The sequence below is a fragment of the Nuphar pumila genome, chromosome 4 (genome assembly GCF_984573655.1).
Source record: "Nuphar pumila chromosome 4, dmNupPumi1.hap1.1, whole genome shotgun sequence".
Taxonomy (NCBI): Eukaryota; Viridiplantae; Streptophyta; class Magnoliopsida; order Nymphaeales; family Nymphaeaceae; genus Nuphar; species Nuphar pumila.
This window is the reverse complement of record NC_143252.1, coordinates 138,932,142-138,949,744: the sequence shown is the minus strand read 5'-3', so window position 1 is coordinate 138,949,744 and position 17,603 is coordinate 138,932,142.

Below are 17,603 nucleotides of genomic sequence, written 5' to 3'. Positions count from 1 at the left end.
ATCCTGCAACAAGAAAGTATCTCAGTTGAGAATAGATGAGGAACCAGACTTGGACTAGATGTTCCGGTATGGTATAAGGTCCAAACCCGGGTCTAATCAGGTCTACTATAACACAAACCATACCCGGACCTGATAAAAATTACATGAACCAGACTCGAACCATACCCGGTAAAATAATATTTTTTAGCATTTTTACATTGAAAAATTGCGGGTCTTAATCAGAACTCGGGTTGGGCCTCAGTCAGGTATAAAATTTCACAAACTGTACCCAGGTCCATGCATTAATAGGACCTTCGGGTATGAACCTGGGTCTTAATCGTGTCTTCTTATTTGTCACCATACCGGACCCTATAGTGTTTGGTCCGGGTAAACCCAACCCGTTGACACCCTAGTTCAGAACAAGGACTCCATCTTTTGGAATAGGATGGGTTTCATCACACATTCAATCCTAGCCATTCAATCAATGGCTAAATAGCTCTGTTGGATGGCTAGGATTGAATGTATGATTAAACTCATCCTATTTCAAATGATGGGATCTGTTTTGAATTTTTAGTGAAAAAAAGTAAAACTTTCAAAGAAAGCATCTAAAATTTGGGTGATGATAAAAAAAACACATAAGTTGTTAAAAGCACTATTTAACATTTTCATGGTTAATTAAAAAAGCTCAGGGTTTACTTCAGCTAAAGTTGTCACTAATTAAATGCATACTACAATTACCAAAACTTAGGTGTCGTTTAGATTAACGCCAGATGTGTTTTTTGGATTTTTTTAATAATAAAAATTATTGTTTTGTGAGTAAATAACCAACTTTATCCTATTAACTCAACTTAATTGGGTTAATGATAACCCAAGTTAAATGAACAGAGATGTAGTTTTTATTAACAAAACATAAATTTAGGTGTATTTTTTAAGTATGGTTTTGACCCCCCACACCCCACCCAAAACAAGCCAAGGTGCTCGTGGCTTGGCTCATTCAACTTGTAAGGAGCCTGTTCAAACCATAGTCACCTGTATTATTAAAGGTATTTCTCGGAGATTTTTAAAAGTTGAAATCTTGAGAGTTTAAAAAATTGAAAAAATATAAATAACAACAAAAAAACTAAAGCAATAATACATTTTGCATTATTTTTTTAAAAATATATAAAGAAACATGTTTTAAAGGGTTTGAAATATAAAAGAAACAAAAAAGTTAAGAAAATGCAAACTTAAAATTAAAAAAAAAAATCTCAAAAGATATCGTGATATTATCGTAATATTTTGTTTCTGACAATATTTTTAAAATATCACCATATATTCTCGATATTATTGACTACCTTGAAATAGCCGATAATATCATAATATTTTCAAAATATCGGTGATAGTGGTTCAAACTCATAAAAATACGTTCAGCAAGCCGTACATGAATGATAGGTGTTAAGCTCATATAGGCTCGTATAATCTCGTTAAGTAAAAATAAATATATTACAGATATATAGAACAAATGTTCATTCGGTTTCCAACCAATAGGTATAAAGATGAAATCTTAGGCTCCGTTTGGATGAGAGGGGGCAAAACCAAGTTTTTAAAAAAAAACTCAGTTTTGCTTCTTAACAAGGTTTTTTTGCCAACTTGGTTTGTCAAAAACCTGGGTTTTTAGGTGTTTGGCTGATAAAAATCTAGTTTTTTATGTTTTGGTTTTGAAAAAAAAAAATCAATGTTTTGTCATGTTCCAGCCACCCACGATCTGGAAAACTGGCTAGGTATTCAAACAAAAGAAAAAAAAATGTCTGGCCATTTTTTCGGCCACTTACCAACCGAAAAATGGCCGGCTGGCACAAACCAGCACCATCCATGATAGCCCGGCCATTTTCTCGCCAGCAGACGACCGGAAAATGGCAAAGCATTGAAATAAAAGACAAAAAAGGGAAAAACACCTGGTCATTTTCCAGCTATCTACCGACTGAAAAATGGCCTGGCTGGCACCAGCTTACACAGGCAGGCTGGTACTTTTTTTGACTGGCCGGTGACTGGAAATAGCCGACGCGTGGAACCCCATATGAGTCCCCAAAAAGGGGTTTGGGAGAGGGCAACACACACACAATTCCCAATAAACCCGATTTTGGTTTGTGTAAGGTGGTTTTTTCACAAACCAAGTTTAAAACAAACTTTGTCAAAATTTGGGTTTTGATATTCCATGGAGTCAAAAACCCAGATTTGGTGTTTTTAACACACGAAAACCTGGTTTTTAGTGTCACCCAAACAAGCCCCTTACCGGTTCCAGCTTTGAAACAATTTATTTTCTTGTAATCGTGTTACCTTCAGCTCTGAAAAGAATATATAAAGAGAGATAACTGAACATATTAGACCATCTTTTTTTGTTTTGACCCATTAGACCCCATAGTTTGAAGTGTTTTATGATAGATCTGAACGGGCTCTTGGGTCATGTTCAAAAAATAGCTGTTTATGAGCCAACAAAATTTGATGCCTTCGTAGCTATTGATTCTGGATTATCAGGAAAACCTGTCTACAGGTCATATTTCAGTGATCCAAGAGCCTGTTTTCACTAAACAAAACCTATAGATCACATCTACAGTGTTAGACGTGGAAAAAACAAAACTACGCTTTTTAAAAGAGCCTAACAGGGCAGAACGACAAAGAGGGGCAGAAAATATACATATAGGAAAGCTAGACCGTCCAAACAAATGAAGCTCGATGAAAATCGAGGGTGTTTCTTTTCATGATCGAGTTTTTCATCGATAGGACTTTACCTATTTGATTTTTATTATTCATTTAGTGAGCAACAAGTTTTAGATTATGAATTTTGTATGTTAAGATGCATTTTTTAAAGTGCCAAAAATCAACGGCCCACAATACGTAAAGTTTAAATGCATTGTTAACCGTCATTTTTTATATTTCGAAAAACATGCCTATATGTCATAAATATTCGTGTAAAGCATATTTTTTACTAAATAAATTATAAAAAAGAAATATGTGAGGTCAGATCAATGAGATGCTCAAGCATTAGAGAAGGGAAGCTGCCCAATTGGTGTTGGTTGTAGATTTTTAACCTTCTTAAGGTAGGATGGTCTCTCTCTCTCTCTCTCTCTCTCTCTCTCTCTATATATATATATATATATATATATATATATATATATATATATGTAAAATGGTATGAACCGAGATTTTCATAGGTTTTTTTTATTATTATTTTTAATTTCACCGTCGGGATAGAATCTACATGCATGGTTTTTTAAAAATAAACCCTTGGATCATCCAATTACGAATCTATAAGAAAGATCTTTTAAGGCTTGAAAATCATTGGTTCATAATTTTCATAAATATGCAAACATAAAAAATAACATTTCTTGATCTGATTAAAACGATTCAATAGTCGATTCCAAGCAAATAGACCACGTTGAATGCATATGCAAGGTATAAATTTGCAAAAAAAAAAAACTATGAAAATCTTTGTTCATACCAGCTTACATATTTTGGTAATTTATATATTTTAGTTTCTCGTGTATATATATATATATATATGTGTGTGTGTGTGTGTGTGAGTAATGCGTTCCATAGGCTCCGTTTTTTGTTAGGTCTTGTTAGGCCCTTTCAAAAATCATAGTTTTAAGTATTTATTTTCTCACGCTAACACCATAGATGTGATCTATAAGTTTTGTTTAGTGGAAACCGGCTTTTGGATCACGGGAATATGACCTACAAGTTTTTTTGGTGATCCAAAATCAATGGCTACGAAGGTACCAGTTTTCCCTGCTCAAAATAATATTTTTTTTTGTCAAAAAAACTTGATCCAAGAGTTGGTTCCCACTAAATCGAGCCTGCTAAGCATATCTTACGGTTCACATCTATCATAAAACACTTAAAACCTATGGGACAGAAAGGGGCAGAAAATGGGGCCTAATATCTCTCTCTCTCTCTCTCTCTCTCTCTCTATATATATATATATATATATATATATATATATATATATATATATATATATATATATAAACATGCTTACTCATTTAGCTCGCTCACCAGCCCTACATTACAACAGTACGCTGATCAATAAAATCAATCCACACATCACCTTTTTTTTTTAAATCACAAAAAGTGGTTTTATATATTCATGGATTGATCTTTGGTCATTTCACCACTCAAACTGAAATGGAACAAACATAGTTATATTTGTGCATAAATTAGGCATCAACTAAAAATTGGCCTATACCAAACAGAACTAATAGCTGTTAAGAACACATTAATTAATCAAACAATGTTTAGGAATCAATAACTCCATACTACCATGCATGAATTCAGGCTTCATCATCAATCAGATTTATATGTTGTATACAAGATCCCTTTATGTACTTATTTATTTATTAATTTTAAGATAGGTTCTTCCCAAGCCCCCAACACAAGGAAGAAATAAACATTCATTCATGAAAGAAGCAGGCTCATGCAACATCGGTCACTGATAGGTCATTCATATCATGAATTGAGCTAACGCATTTACACAAAAGATCAACCAACAAATTTGTGAAACACAATAGGCAAATGAAAGAAAACTAAGGGTTAGGGATGCAAATGGGTCGGATTTAGGAAGTTTTTTTTTTTTTGCAAATTTTGGGTGTCCTAGATCCGAACCGATAAGACTCCCCAATGTATTTTCTGATCCTAACTCTAACCGTTTGCATCCCTACTAAGGGTGTGTTTGTTTATAAACGAGTTGCCAAAATGTTTCCTGTGGGGGTGAGGTGGGACAGGTTTTTTTTCTTTTTGGATATTTAAACTAAGAAACCACCCTCAGGATCAGAAACCTAACTGCCCTGGTGCTGCCTGCCATACTTACGGTCACTGTCTTAGCAGCGTAAAATCCTGTGGGCTTACCCTTGCCCATCCCATCCTAATTCAAATGATGGGATCCGTGTTCGGTGGGAAAGAGCACCAAAATTTGAGATTTACCAGACGAAATGAATATATTACTAACTAGGATCGGTAAAGTGCACCAAATATACCCGGATAAACATTTTAAGTGCGAAATAAATGAATAATTAGTTCAAGCTCTGCCACAAGAAAATATGACAAAACAAAGAATTTGAGATTAATTATTGCAAAGAAAGAGAGAAAGCATGGTTTAAGTCAATCGAGCTTCAGCACTATGGATGCAAATGGGTCGGATCCAGGATGGGGGGTTTTGCAATTTTCGGCTGTTGAACGCCTCCCGTGGGTTTCGAACTGTGGTCGTGCCATGTCAGTTGACAAACCACAGTTGCCCCCTAACCAAAACGAACAGCGGACCGCTCCTGGGCTGCAACACTACATTCTAAATACAAAATCATATCTAAAAAGAAACTATTCAAGTGCTCAGAAACCACTATTAAGACACGAAGAAACTGAACATATATCATCTCTAAGAAAGCAAAGCAAAAATAAAATATTAAGAAGAAGAAGAAGAACAGAGGAAGAGTTCCGAGCACCAAACGATCAAAAACTCAAAGCCAATCTACAAGAGAAACTCATACGAAAAATGTCCAGGGATCGGTTGCTTACTGGAGAAGCTAAGCCCAAACAACAGGCAACCAGAGTAAACTAAACGAACTCTTGAGGTAAGGAAGGAAACGAACACCCTATCTATTTATAGGGTCGGTAGGTGTGGCCTCACTCTCACATCTCGGTTGAAATGACCGGAAACAACCTCTCCCATCCCTTCTAGGGTGTCAACGGTTAGGTTTTGGTTCGGACCCAGGTTTAAGCAGACTCAAACCAGGTTTTAGACGATGGTAACGGGTCCGGACCTGAGTTTAATCGGACCTATTATAAGAGAAACCATACCTGGATCTTATAAAAACTACATGAACCAGACCTGGTAAAGTAATATTTGTATCATTTTTACATTGAAAATCTACCATCTTATTCGAAACTCGGGTCAAACCCAGATCTGGTATAAAATTTTACAAACCAAACCCGGCTTCATGTATTAATCGGACCTGAAGGGTTTGACAGGGGTCTTCTTATTTATCACCAAACCCTAACCTTATAGGGTTTGGTATGGGTCAAGACTGGGTCAAACCTGACATGTTGACACCGTTACGCCTTTCTTCCCACCACGGACGACATGTTTCGATAGTCGATGCTCGGGTCTATGTATGGCATCCAACTCAACCCAACAACAACAACAACTACGCCTTCATCCCAAAACAATTGGGGTCGACAGCGATATGAACCAAAAAAAAAATCATTGTGGGTCTTTCACATGGATCCTTCTCCTCCAATCATTTTCTATCCAATGCCATGTCCTCAGTAAGGTTCAAAGCATCCAACTCAACCCCAACACAAATAAATGTTGGTTGGGTTCAAATTATGGTTTCCATCATGTAGCCACGAGGTACAAACGTCCATAGTGACAAACATTTTTTTCGGCAAAATCTCACTTGTCAAAAACTCGTGAGAAATAAAAAAAAATCATAAATCTTACATTTTTTGGCAAAATCTCAACAATAAAAAAATATTTGTATAAGAAAATATTAATAAAAATTATTTAAAAATAAAATATACCTTTTTTTACAATAAATAGCCGTTTAAAACATAAATATTGTGTTTAAATCACGGTATTTATGTTTTTTTTATAAATCTCACGATATTTTGAAAATCTCAGTTTTAAACTTTCAGGCAATTTCTCGCGAGATTCTCACGTTATTTGTTACAGAGCAAACGTCTCTCAAAGTCATAGGCGCAGGTTGTTCTGATCCAATCGGGCATCATGGATGTGTTTTGCTTTCAATGAAAAACAAAATAGTATTACCGGAGAAAGTACCACACATTCTGGGCTGTTGATATGTGAAGCTTTATAAAAGCATGTACACGTGTCATAGTCGGATAATTCAAGAGTCAAAAACTAAAATAATAATAATAAAAATAAAATTCAAATACACACCAAACTTTTGGCTCTAATTCATATGTCCTCCAAACTTTTGAAAGTTTTCAATTAGGCGCCAAAGGTTTCGCACTGTTAATAAATGCCCTCATTCCTAAACTGCCGTTACCATGCCCTTGAGTTAAAACTAACTATTATTTTAAAGTTATTATTTTGCCCTTGCACGTCTGGGCTCTTCTTACCAACCCAAACCTAATTTATTTATATCCAAACAGATTTTATCCACACTAAGATGGTGCAACGGCCCCTTCCATAGATAAATGAGGTTTAAAATAAAATTTTGATTATCACACAAATAAAAATCAATGAAGACATAAAATTCAGTATGCATTTAAAATAAGATGTTTGTTTGAAAAAAGTGCATAAGAAAATATAACTGCCTAAACCATAAACCAAATCCAATAATAAAAAAAAATGCGGATGTCAACAGGTCTAATGTAACCCTACATCCAACCGGAATCCAAATCCGATTAGTGGAATTCAGTAACCAAATCCCTTTTTTTTTTTAAAGTTGGATTGAGTTAGCATAAGCATAAAAAAAACCCAGACCTACAGTTCAACTGCTACAAGGACAAAATAGTAACTTCAAAACAGTAGTTAGTCCTAACTCAAGGTTATCTAGCTAACCCGCGGTTTAGGAACGAGGGCATTTGATTAACAGTGAGAAACCTTTGGTGGCTAATTAACTGAAAACCTCAACTTGGCTCAGTCCGGTTCACACAACCCAAACAAGCGCAGTCTGAACATTTCCTAGCCCTAAACAAGCTGATCTCGAACAGCCCTTGCTGGGTTCGGTTCATTGATATTGTTTAGCAGTCCTATGTTAAGGTCAGCCATGGCACACTTCAAAAGGGTTTGGCATAGTGGCGTAAGACTTATGCCGGCTTGGCGGGTGGTCTAGGTTCAAATCTCATAGGCGCCACTTATTGTGCAATCCGAAGCGTGGTGACTGTAAGTATGGCAGGCAGAACCAGCACAGCTAGGTCTCTGATCCTGATGGTGGTTTCCTCACGTTAAAAAAAAAAGTCAGCCGTGGCATTCTGATAAAACGGTTTAATCACAAAGGCATGGCAATATCGTAATTTTCATGTAAAGCAGCGGTTACTGGTAATTTCCAGGCCAATCGTCTTTGCCGTCTTTTCGCTCAACGGCATGTACGGAAAGCTTGGAATCCGAACATGCCGTGTTGCTTTTTCAGAACATCCCGTCTGCTTTTCTCATGTTGAGGGAATCCCTTCCCATTGGAGTTACTTTTCTCAACCCTGGGAATATTTTCCCTTTTCCAACTTTACACGTTTACCATCATTTTAAATCTTCTTTTTTTTATCCTAACTTGCCTCTTTCGCAAGCAATTGCGTGGCGGCCCTTCAATGTCACACATCTTGTTATTGGGAATTTTTTGGTAAGGAAAATATCTCGCAATAAATTAAAACTTTATTTTTTTCTGAAAGTCTTGAAAATTATCAGCATATATAATTTAAAATATAGTAAAATGTACAAAAATAGAAAACAAAAATTATAAAATAAATCAGCATATGTAATTTAAAAGATAATAGACTATACAGAAATATAAATTAAAAATTAGAAAAATAGAAGATTTTAAAAAGTGTATATATAGAGCCCATTTCTCATTCTGCCGCTTAGTTTTGAAGTATTTTATGATAGACATGAACCGTTGGATGCTTTTAGCATGCTTAATTTAGTGGGAAAGTGGGAATTGACTCTTTCATCATGTTTTTTTGGTAAAAAAATATATATTTTTATGAGCCTAAAAAAACTGATACCTTCGTAGACATTGATTTTGGATCACCGGAAAAACCTGTATACAGGTCAGATTCCGGTGATCAAAAGGCCGGTTCTCACTAAACAAAACCTATAGATCACATCTATGGTATTAAATGTGAGAAAAAATACCAAAAAAATGTGATTTTGAGGTGGCAGAACGAGAAAGTGGGCAAAACAAGCTCATTACTAATATATATATATATATATATATATATATATATATATATATATATATATATATATATATATATATATATATATATATATATATATTCTGCACTGCAACTCATACGCAGAGCTGACTGACCTCTTTGAGATTTGAAGCCACTGCCTAGGGCCTTAAATGAAAAAAATATATAACGCTTATATTTCATATGCTGAGGGCCTCCAATAAAAAAAAATATGAAGAAACGTGGGCATCTAATGAAATATGACTAGGGCCTCAACTTCTCTTGAGCCGCCCCTGCTCATACGCAAGTATCAACAATAAAAAAATGTGGTTAAAAGATGATAAAATCTTTGATATTTTCAAAATATGACTTATACTTCAAGTTTCTTGTTATTGGTATTGTGTGCAAATTAAATTCAAATTTCAATTCAGATTTCCAGATACTGATATTTTAGGCTTAATAATTCCATAGATTCCTTTTTGGATAAGGGTTTATGCACAAAAACATTATAATTTGGAGTCTGTGGCTTTTTGTGCATCAATCAAAAATTTTTTTTTCTTCTCCATGAATTGTAAGCTCAAGGTATGAAAACTCTAATCATACACAAAACTATGGATTAGGCCTTTTGTTTTCAAAGTTGAAAACAATTGGTCCTTAGGTGTCTAGTGCTACCAAAATCTATCCATGACAATTTTAAAACTATTTTGAATGTAAAGCTTAAAAATAATTTTAAAATAGAATAAGGATGAGATAGAGTTCTTCTACATAGGGTAGAACTCTACCCCATGTAGGCTTCTAGAAGCTTCTTGAAATATTCTTTGAGAATATTAATTTAAAAAAATAAAATAAAACAAAAAAGATGAAATCTAAATGGATAAAGAAGGTAGAGTTCTACATATGATAGAACTCTACCCCTATGAGAGGTCTCTAGAGGAGATGTCACCCCCTCTCTAGAAGACCTACAAAAATTATATAAGGGATCTAACTCCTCTCTCTCTCTCTCTCTCTCTAGAACTCGTTTTCTACAAGGAGAGAGAGAAAAGAAAGGAAGAAAGAAAAGAATAAGAAAAAACATTTTTTCTAAAGCATTCAGCGATTTTCTAAGTTTCTTCACACTTTGAATCAAGGCATTTGTTTCTCTCTAGGTTCTTACGAGAATAAATAGTTTAGCTTTCAACAAAAATGTTTAGTCTCATATCTAAGAGGAAAAGATTTTTTGGGTGGTTTAAATAAACTCTTTATTCTTCATTTTTTACTTTGGTAAACCTTGTGTGTTAGAGTGGCTTGCATACGTTGCTGTGCTTCATGCAGGAATGAACATGTTGGTCATGCACACGAGCGTGTGTGTGCAAGGGTGCTTGAGGCGCAATGTGGCATTTTGAGAGTGCACTTTTTCCTGTATGCACAAGGGTGCTTGAAGTGCAATGTGGCATTTTGATGACGCACTTCGCATGCTCACACAGACGCGAGACACATGTAAGGCGTAGAGGTCTGTTTTGACCTTAACCTTTTACCAAGTTGTTTTTGATTTTTCATTTTCTTGAATGGTTTGGCTGTTTGAAGGACTTTAAGAATGCATTTATATAGTCTTTATAGGACATTGTAACAGTTGGGCAGATTTGGAGATCCTTGACCATTGGTCAAAGGCAGATGACCGTCCAGGGTCATTTTCATCCACTCTTCAAACCGTTAGATTTATGACCTTTAATTTTATTTATCACAAAAAACATATTAGCCTTCCAAAAGTCTATAAATTTCTTCTTTTTTGGCGTTTGAATCATAAGATTTTTCTGATTCTCAAGTTTTCTCTCCTTTTCTTTTGCACTCAATTTAGCTTGCCAAGTTCACATGTGGGGGAGGTCACGTGATCTTGCGAAGCAATGACGCTCTTGAGGTCCAAGCCTATTTGTATCCTGGGAACTCAATCGTGAACCAACCATTTTCTCATCTTAAGAAATCTCGAAGTGAGGCGATTGAAAGTCTAAATATATCGATCTTAAGAATGTGCCTCTAGGATTATGATCTCGATTTTCCAAAAAAAAAAATTGGCCACTATTTGTAACAACAATTTTATAACTTCAATATGGCCTTTGGTTTTATATCCAACTCCATCAATCTGCAAAGTTGTGACCTTGAGAAATTTGATTGATTTGATGGGTCAAACTACAAGCGATGGCAATCAGAGATCTTCTTCATGTTGTTCGGTCTGCACATTGACTATTTCATCAAAAAGTCATGCCTCACTGTTATTGCTAGAAAAGTCAAGACATGATAACAGAAGAAAGAGCGAGTAAAGTGGCACACAGACAATAAATGATTGATGTGTATTCTTCTTTGGTAAACCTTGTGTATTAGGGTGGCTTGCGGATCTTGGTGCACTTTATGCATGAATGAATGTGTCGTTTGTGCACACGTGCATGTGTATGTGCAAGGGTGCTTGAGGCACAATGTGGCATTTTAATGGCGCACTTCGCACGCTCGCAGCGGTGCGAGGCGTCAAGGTTCACTTTGACCTTAATCTTTGACCAAATCATCTTTGACTTTTTGTTTTGCCAAATAGACTAGCCGTTTGAAAGACTTTAAAATGCATTTATATAGTGTTTATGGAGTGTTGTGACTGTTAGACGGTTTTGAAGGTTCTTTACCATTGGTCAAAGTCAAGTGACCATCCAAGGTCATTCTTGCTCAATCTTCAAATTGTTAGATTTATGACCTTTAATTTCATTTATCATAAAAAAATTTGTTGGCCTTACAAAGCTGGTGAACTGTGATAGTCAATATCATGCATGGCCAGGGTGCAGCAGGTGCCCCCACCTCCCCGTGTTGTTCTATGTTGTCCTACCACCAACTTGTGTATTTCTTTTTTAGTCCACTCGAACAAATTCTTGTAATCATGTGAGTCTAATAGTCGAGACACATTCCTCTAATTAAAGGTCGTGACAAGGTTGCCCCTTTCAATCTAGAACTAATCCTATATAACCACGGTGGGAGTCGCCTGTGTGGCAATTCGGGGGAGGTGGGGTTGTGAAGGTGTTGAGTTGAAGACCCGGGATCAAACCCCACTGGCGCGCGGGTGTAGCAATAGATTTAAAAGGTGGGCCACGTAAGGCAAGGTGGTCGTGAGGCCAGACTATCAGAGTCTGCTATTTTTAGTACTTTGTTTTGGTTTCCCTTGATTCCATGACAAGAAAGTGACAAGTCCATTGAACATTAATCGAATCCTGTGAATGTGGGGTGTGTACAATGATCTATCACTGGGCTTCACACGATTTGCAGTACTTAATGATTCACTGGCTTTGTCATCACATGCTGACATTTCAAGCTACTCAAAAAAGTTATCAACACCCTTGACCTACACAATTCATACTGGCCTCGATGTATTTGATTATATATCTAAGATCGTTCCAAGCTGCCTGGAGTTGAAATCTTAAAGAAATCTATCAGATTACAATTGTTACTTCAAAATTTCTATCTTGGGATTGCATATTGTAAGATAAACTGAGATGAACAGGACTCTAGATCTTAAAAAGCAAGAGGTTCAAATAGTGGTTAAGGTTTGTAGTAGGAATCTTTGCATGATCTTGCTCCATTACCTTTTAAGAGGACTCATCTTACCTCTACACATATGCTTTGCAATGCCAAAACTAGTTGCACTGGCATTTCTTTTATGCCCCCTATTAAGTAAGTGTTGGAGAGTGCTAAAAATGTGTGCACGTTAAAAAGGATTGAATTTGAGATGTTAAATGTGAACACCAAGTACTATGCTTGAGGTATTCAAGAATAAGGACCTCAAGATGTACTTAGTCTACAATTATAGTATTCATCTTGTTGGGAGCATCATCTAATGTAATCACCATCCCTTCATGAGTGGTATTTTGTCACTTAGAATCTTCAATGTAATTATTTTCATCTTGATAGTTAATTCATAATTTTATTTTATTTTCAAAATAAAAGTGTTTTAACAATCAAGATTTTTTATAGAATGTTATTTTTTCAATGCATCAAAAATCACCTCAAATAGGCATCTAAATAGGAAGTTATGGGTGAAATAAGTTAACCTATGGAGGTTATTTGGACCAGTTTCTTGACGACAATCAGAATGATTGTTAGTACACAAATTTTTCGTTAGTAGCTTTTGATAACGATAAATTAATTTGTCATTAGCAATAATTGTCATTATCACCAAGAATTGCAGTTAACACCTTTCATTATTAACGACAAATAAATTTGACTTTAACACCATTTGTCGTCAGCATGTTTCATCAGTTTTAGAAAGGGTGCACCACCCTCATCCATTCACATTCACCTTCTAGACTTTAAATGGGATATCCTCCTCGCAAATTCCTTTTACAAAAATAAAGCTCTTTGTCCAAGGTAACATGTCTTTGATAAATCTCAAACCTTAATTCAAATTTAGCTCAATAGGAGCCATCCATGAAATCTGAATCGAGTTTGGAGAGTCGAATCTTGGATAAGAAGGAAACGATCTATTAGAAAAATTACAAATACGGTTAAGCTTAATCCATCACTAATTTAGCTTAATCTATTACCCAAATCCCTTATCTCATACCCTTGTTGGAGCTTGTGCCTAGCTGAAGTGTCACATTTGCTTCTTTGCACTCCCCAACAACTTATAAAGGGCTACCTAAGCTTGAGGTGAGATTCAATGCTTTTTTATTTTTATTTATTCATTTTTTTATAAGTTTTGATAGCCCTAACATTTATATATTTTTGTGTCTTTGTCTTTTTCCTTAGTCTTGGTGGCTCTTGTCGTTGAAATAAGTTTTTTAATAGGATTTGCATATGAGATACTGGCTTTTGCAGTGTAGCAATTCAAAAATGAATATCGAGGGTTTCTGGTTCAACTGATCTCTACTCAACGGAGGAGGAAAGGCACATGACCTTGTAGAATGTACCCCACAATCACTGTTAAATTTGAATCTGATTTCGGACCCTTTTTTTTAGCTAGTTTTTTGTGAAAACCCTTGTTTTTATTTTCAAAAATTTGGGGATCCACATAATAAAGATCATGGTGGGACCGTTTCTTTAAACTCCAAGATCCAAGTTTCTTAAAATTGATGTTGTGAGGTTGGGAATTTTGTTGTTAATTTTTTATTTTTGAATATTGGATCCACCTCGAATACAAAATCTTGTTTTTCTTCATTCTATTCTACTTGACACTGTCTAATTGGCAGAAACACATCTCCCTAAGCGTAGGTCATTTTTTGAGGTTCTAGGGCTTGTGCAAAAATACATGCATGGCTCTTTTATTCTTATATTCAATATGATTTTGAATTTTGATTAAAGGTCTCCAAAAATACATATTAATAGAAAAAATAGTTAATTTTTGACTATTTTTTGCATAACAGATCTTGTCCTTAGACTTGTGTCAATATAATCTGACATAAAAAAATCGCACTTTTATAGTCGTTGAAAAGTTGAGACTTAGATCCCAAACCTTTCAGTTTTTGAGTCAAAGTTGAGTTTCTGTTTTTGCATTCCAAAGCCAAAACAATAAACTGTCCTATAGACTAAAATCGATAAACAATCTACATTCCAAAATGTGTTTATCCCCAACTGTTGATTAGATCAAGGTAATCTTAGCAGCATTGAAAATTTAACATCCTAATATATTTCTTTTATTTTTACCATTTTTTCTGAATTCCTAGCACAATTGGCCAAAAAATAATGCAGATCAGACATAATAGGTGTGTTGTGCCTATTGATCTCTTAGTTTTATAAATGTTCTTGTGGTTGTATCTCAACGCCCATTCAACATTTTTCAGCAAAAAACTGTGTTGTTGGAAAGGGTTTTTTGTCTAGGACTTTTGTTTTTTATTGGTATGTTTTTTATATTCTTTCATTTTCTGGGTCAAAAACAAGTAGCAAGATCTGTCACTGGTCCTTGATCTAGGAAAATCCGACAAAACCTTAGTTCTTTTGGATTAGATCTTTGTTTTTTGATCCCAAAACCCCATGGTTCTCATACTAGTATTTGTTTAGTACTCTTGTGTGCATGTATGTTGTGTTTGGATTTGGGTAGGCCTTTTGGTAAATGTCTCACTTTAGATCTAATATTCAATTCATTTTTAGAGTAGCTCCCTACAAAAAAATCTTTTCCTATTAAAAAAACAGTGTTTTATGTGTTTATTTTTCTATTTTGATAGGTAAAAAACCTAGGTAGATTGAGTGTTTTCTTATTTGCTTTAGTTTTAGGAAAAATAACCTAGAAAACCTTGTTGGAGAAATTGTGTGCCACTTAATTTCTCTAGAAAAATCATCAACCTCCAACAAGTTATAAAATATCGCTTTGTACGAGACATTTTTTGCTCTGCGTTTGTTATTTAATTTCCACCCTTATTTTCTTAAGATTTTGATTGTAGAGTCATTGTTTTTTTATTTGATTTTTTAAAACCCTTCATCTCATCCTTTCCCTTTTGATCTACAATACTCCCCCCCCCCCCCCCCCCACACACACAGACACTAGTACTAGAAGCCATCAACATGGGTATATCAATGGTGGACAAAGAAGATCGATAATTTGCTCACACGCACCAGAAACCATATTTTGGATATATCACAAAAGTATCGATGAGAAAACCCATTCTCATTAGATCTCATTGAAAGTAACCTTGAAGACTTGTGAAGCACTCAAGGAGACCTAGAAAACTCATGTTTAAAAAGCTTTGATCTGTGTGGCATTTAATTTTGCGAACTCTTGTTTGTTAATAGATTCTAGACTAAGAATTCCAATATGGATCATCTTAAGAACTTGATCTCATCTGATCCATGACAAGGTTTCAAAAATTCCAACCCAAATATGCAAATTGAGTCGATATCCTAAGATCCACCTACGAACCCTGAAGAACTAACAGAGGCATCAAGGAAATCCGAGTGCTATTAGGTGGTGGTTCATAACCAAGGGTAGTGGTGATCTTCTCAACTGGAGAGGATTATTTTGGCCAACACTAAGAGGAAGAAATAGATCCAAAAGATGTCCAATATGTTGTGTTGGACAATGACGAAGGTGTAGTCCAAGAGTCTTAGGATAATTCATTTCGGAGGAAGTAAAAAACTCTAATGTCGCCCTGCGACTCATGATACATAAAATATAATAAAAAATTCTACAAAATGAAGCAAAGTTATGGGATTATAAACTATTGCACATATAGAGGGGTTAGAATGTATTAGTCAGAAAAGTTCAGCCCATCAATGGAGCAAAAATAGTGATCCCAATAGGTAAAACTATATTTTCTTAGTCCAATAAGTATAAGAAACGAGTTTGGAATTTGAAAGAAGAACTTAAGAATATGAGTCACCAAATGAAGGGAACCAAAGAAAAAATGAGCCAAGGGAGAAAGGAGAACCTACAAAATCCAATACTTTAGCGTAAATCAGGACACTTAACATTTGGATTTCACCTCCCAAAAGTTTGTTAAGTTCAACAAAATAGGAAATCCCATGACTAATGTTACTCTGTTTCTGAATACATGTTCAAATTGTTTGAAGAACGACTGAGCACTGATTCAATGGTTTATGAAGAGTCTTGAGTGATAAGCTTTGTCTTGGTTTTCTATTTTGGATGTTCAATAGATTAGACAGTTTCATATCTTCATGAACCTGTTCATTGAGCGATTTTGATTCAAAATAGATGTTCTGCCAACAATTAACCAACTTTATGATCTTAGGTAGAAGAAGGATGGGAATGCTTAGAACTTCATAAATCAGTATAGATCAGTGTATCATCGCATAAAAGACCTAATATAAGAGCCTATGTTGTCACCCTCATTGTGAACAACTTTGTTCAGCCTCTAAAGAGCCTATCGCCTATTCAAAGGTATGAGACCTTCATGGATTTGATTGATAGTGCTACTTAAATGAAATAAAACTTTATAAGAGACATGCATGATAGGATTTTGGTAAATACGAGGTCTAAAAGAGATAGACCTAAAAGAGAAAAGTCATCTAAGAGTGAGGTTAGTGTGGCTACTCCTCAAAGAGAAAAAAAATATCCAAGTCTCTCAAGCAAAACTAAGCGCAATCCCAAAATCATAAATGGACTAGCGACAAAGAGTTCACCAACGTCCAACAGACTCAATCTTAAGACCTTGATATTTTATTGTAAATGATGACCTTGAATTGCCCACAATGTCAAATCCTCCTCAGAAGAGAGAAATAAACCCAATATCATAAGACTCTTGGCCATAACAAAGAAAAATGTACAAAGGCGAACTAAACTTGAAAAATGAAAAAGTAAAAAAAAAAAACTAAGTTGCATTCAAAATAAAAAAGTCCAAATGATTAGCAAAACTTATTTTGGTCTTTGTCTTTGTCAAAATCACCAGTCATCTCAGTGCGACTTTAAGCAACAAAACTAAGGTACATAACATGCACAAGTAGACCGCACATGCCCCATGGCAATGACCGCACACCAGAGCACATGTATGCATGCTGATCGTATGAACCTTATGGTGAAAACAATGCCCTAGCATTGCCTCAGTCCGTTAAAATGCCATTTCTCACAAATTTTGGCCAAGAGAAACCATACCTAGACCTAATAAGAACTTCATGAACCAGACCCGAACCAGACCCCAAAATTAATATTTTTTATCATTTTTACATTGAAAAATTGCGGGTCTTAATCGAGACCTCAGTCGGGCCCTCGGTCTGGTATAAAATTTCACAAACTATACCCAGATTCATGTACCTAACCCGAGTCTTAAGTGGGTCTTCTTATT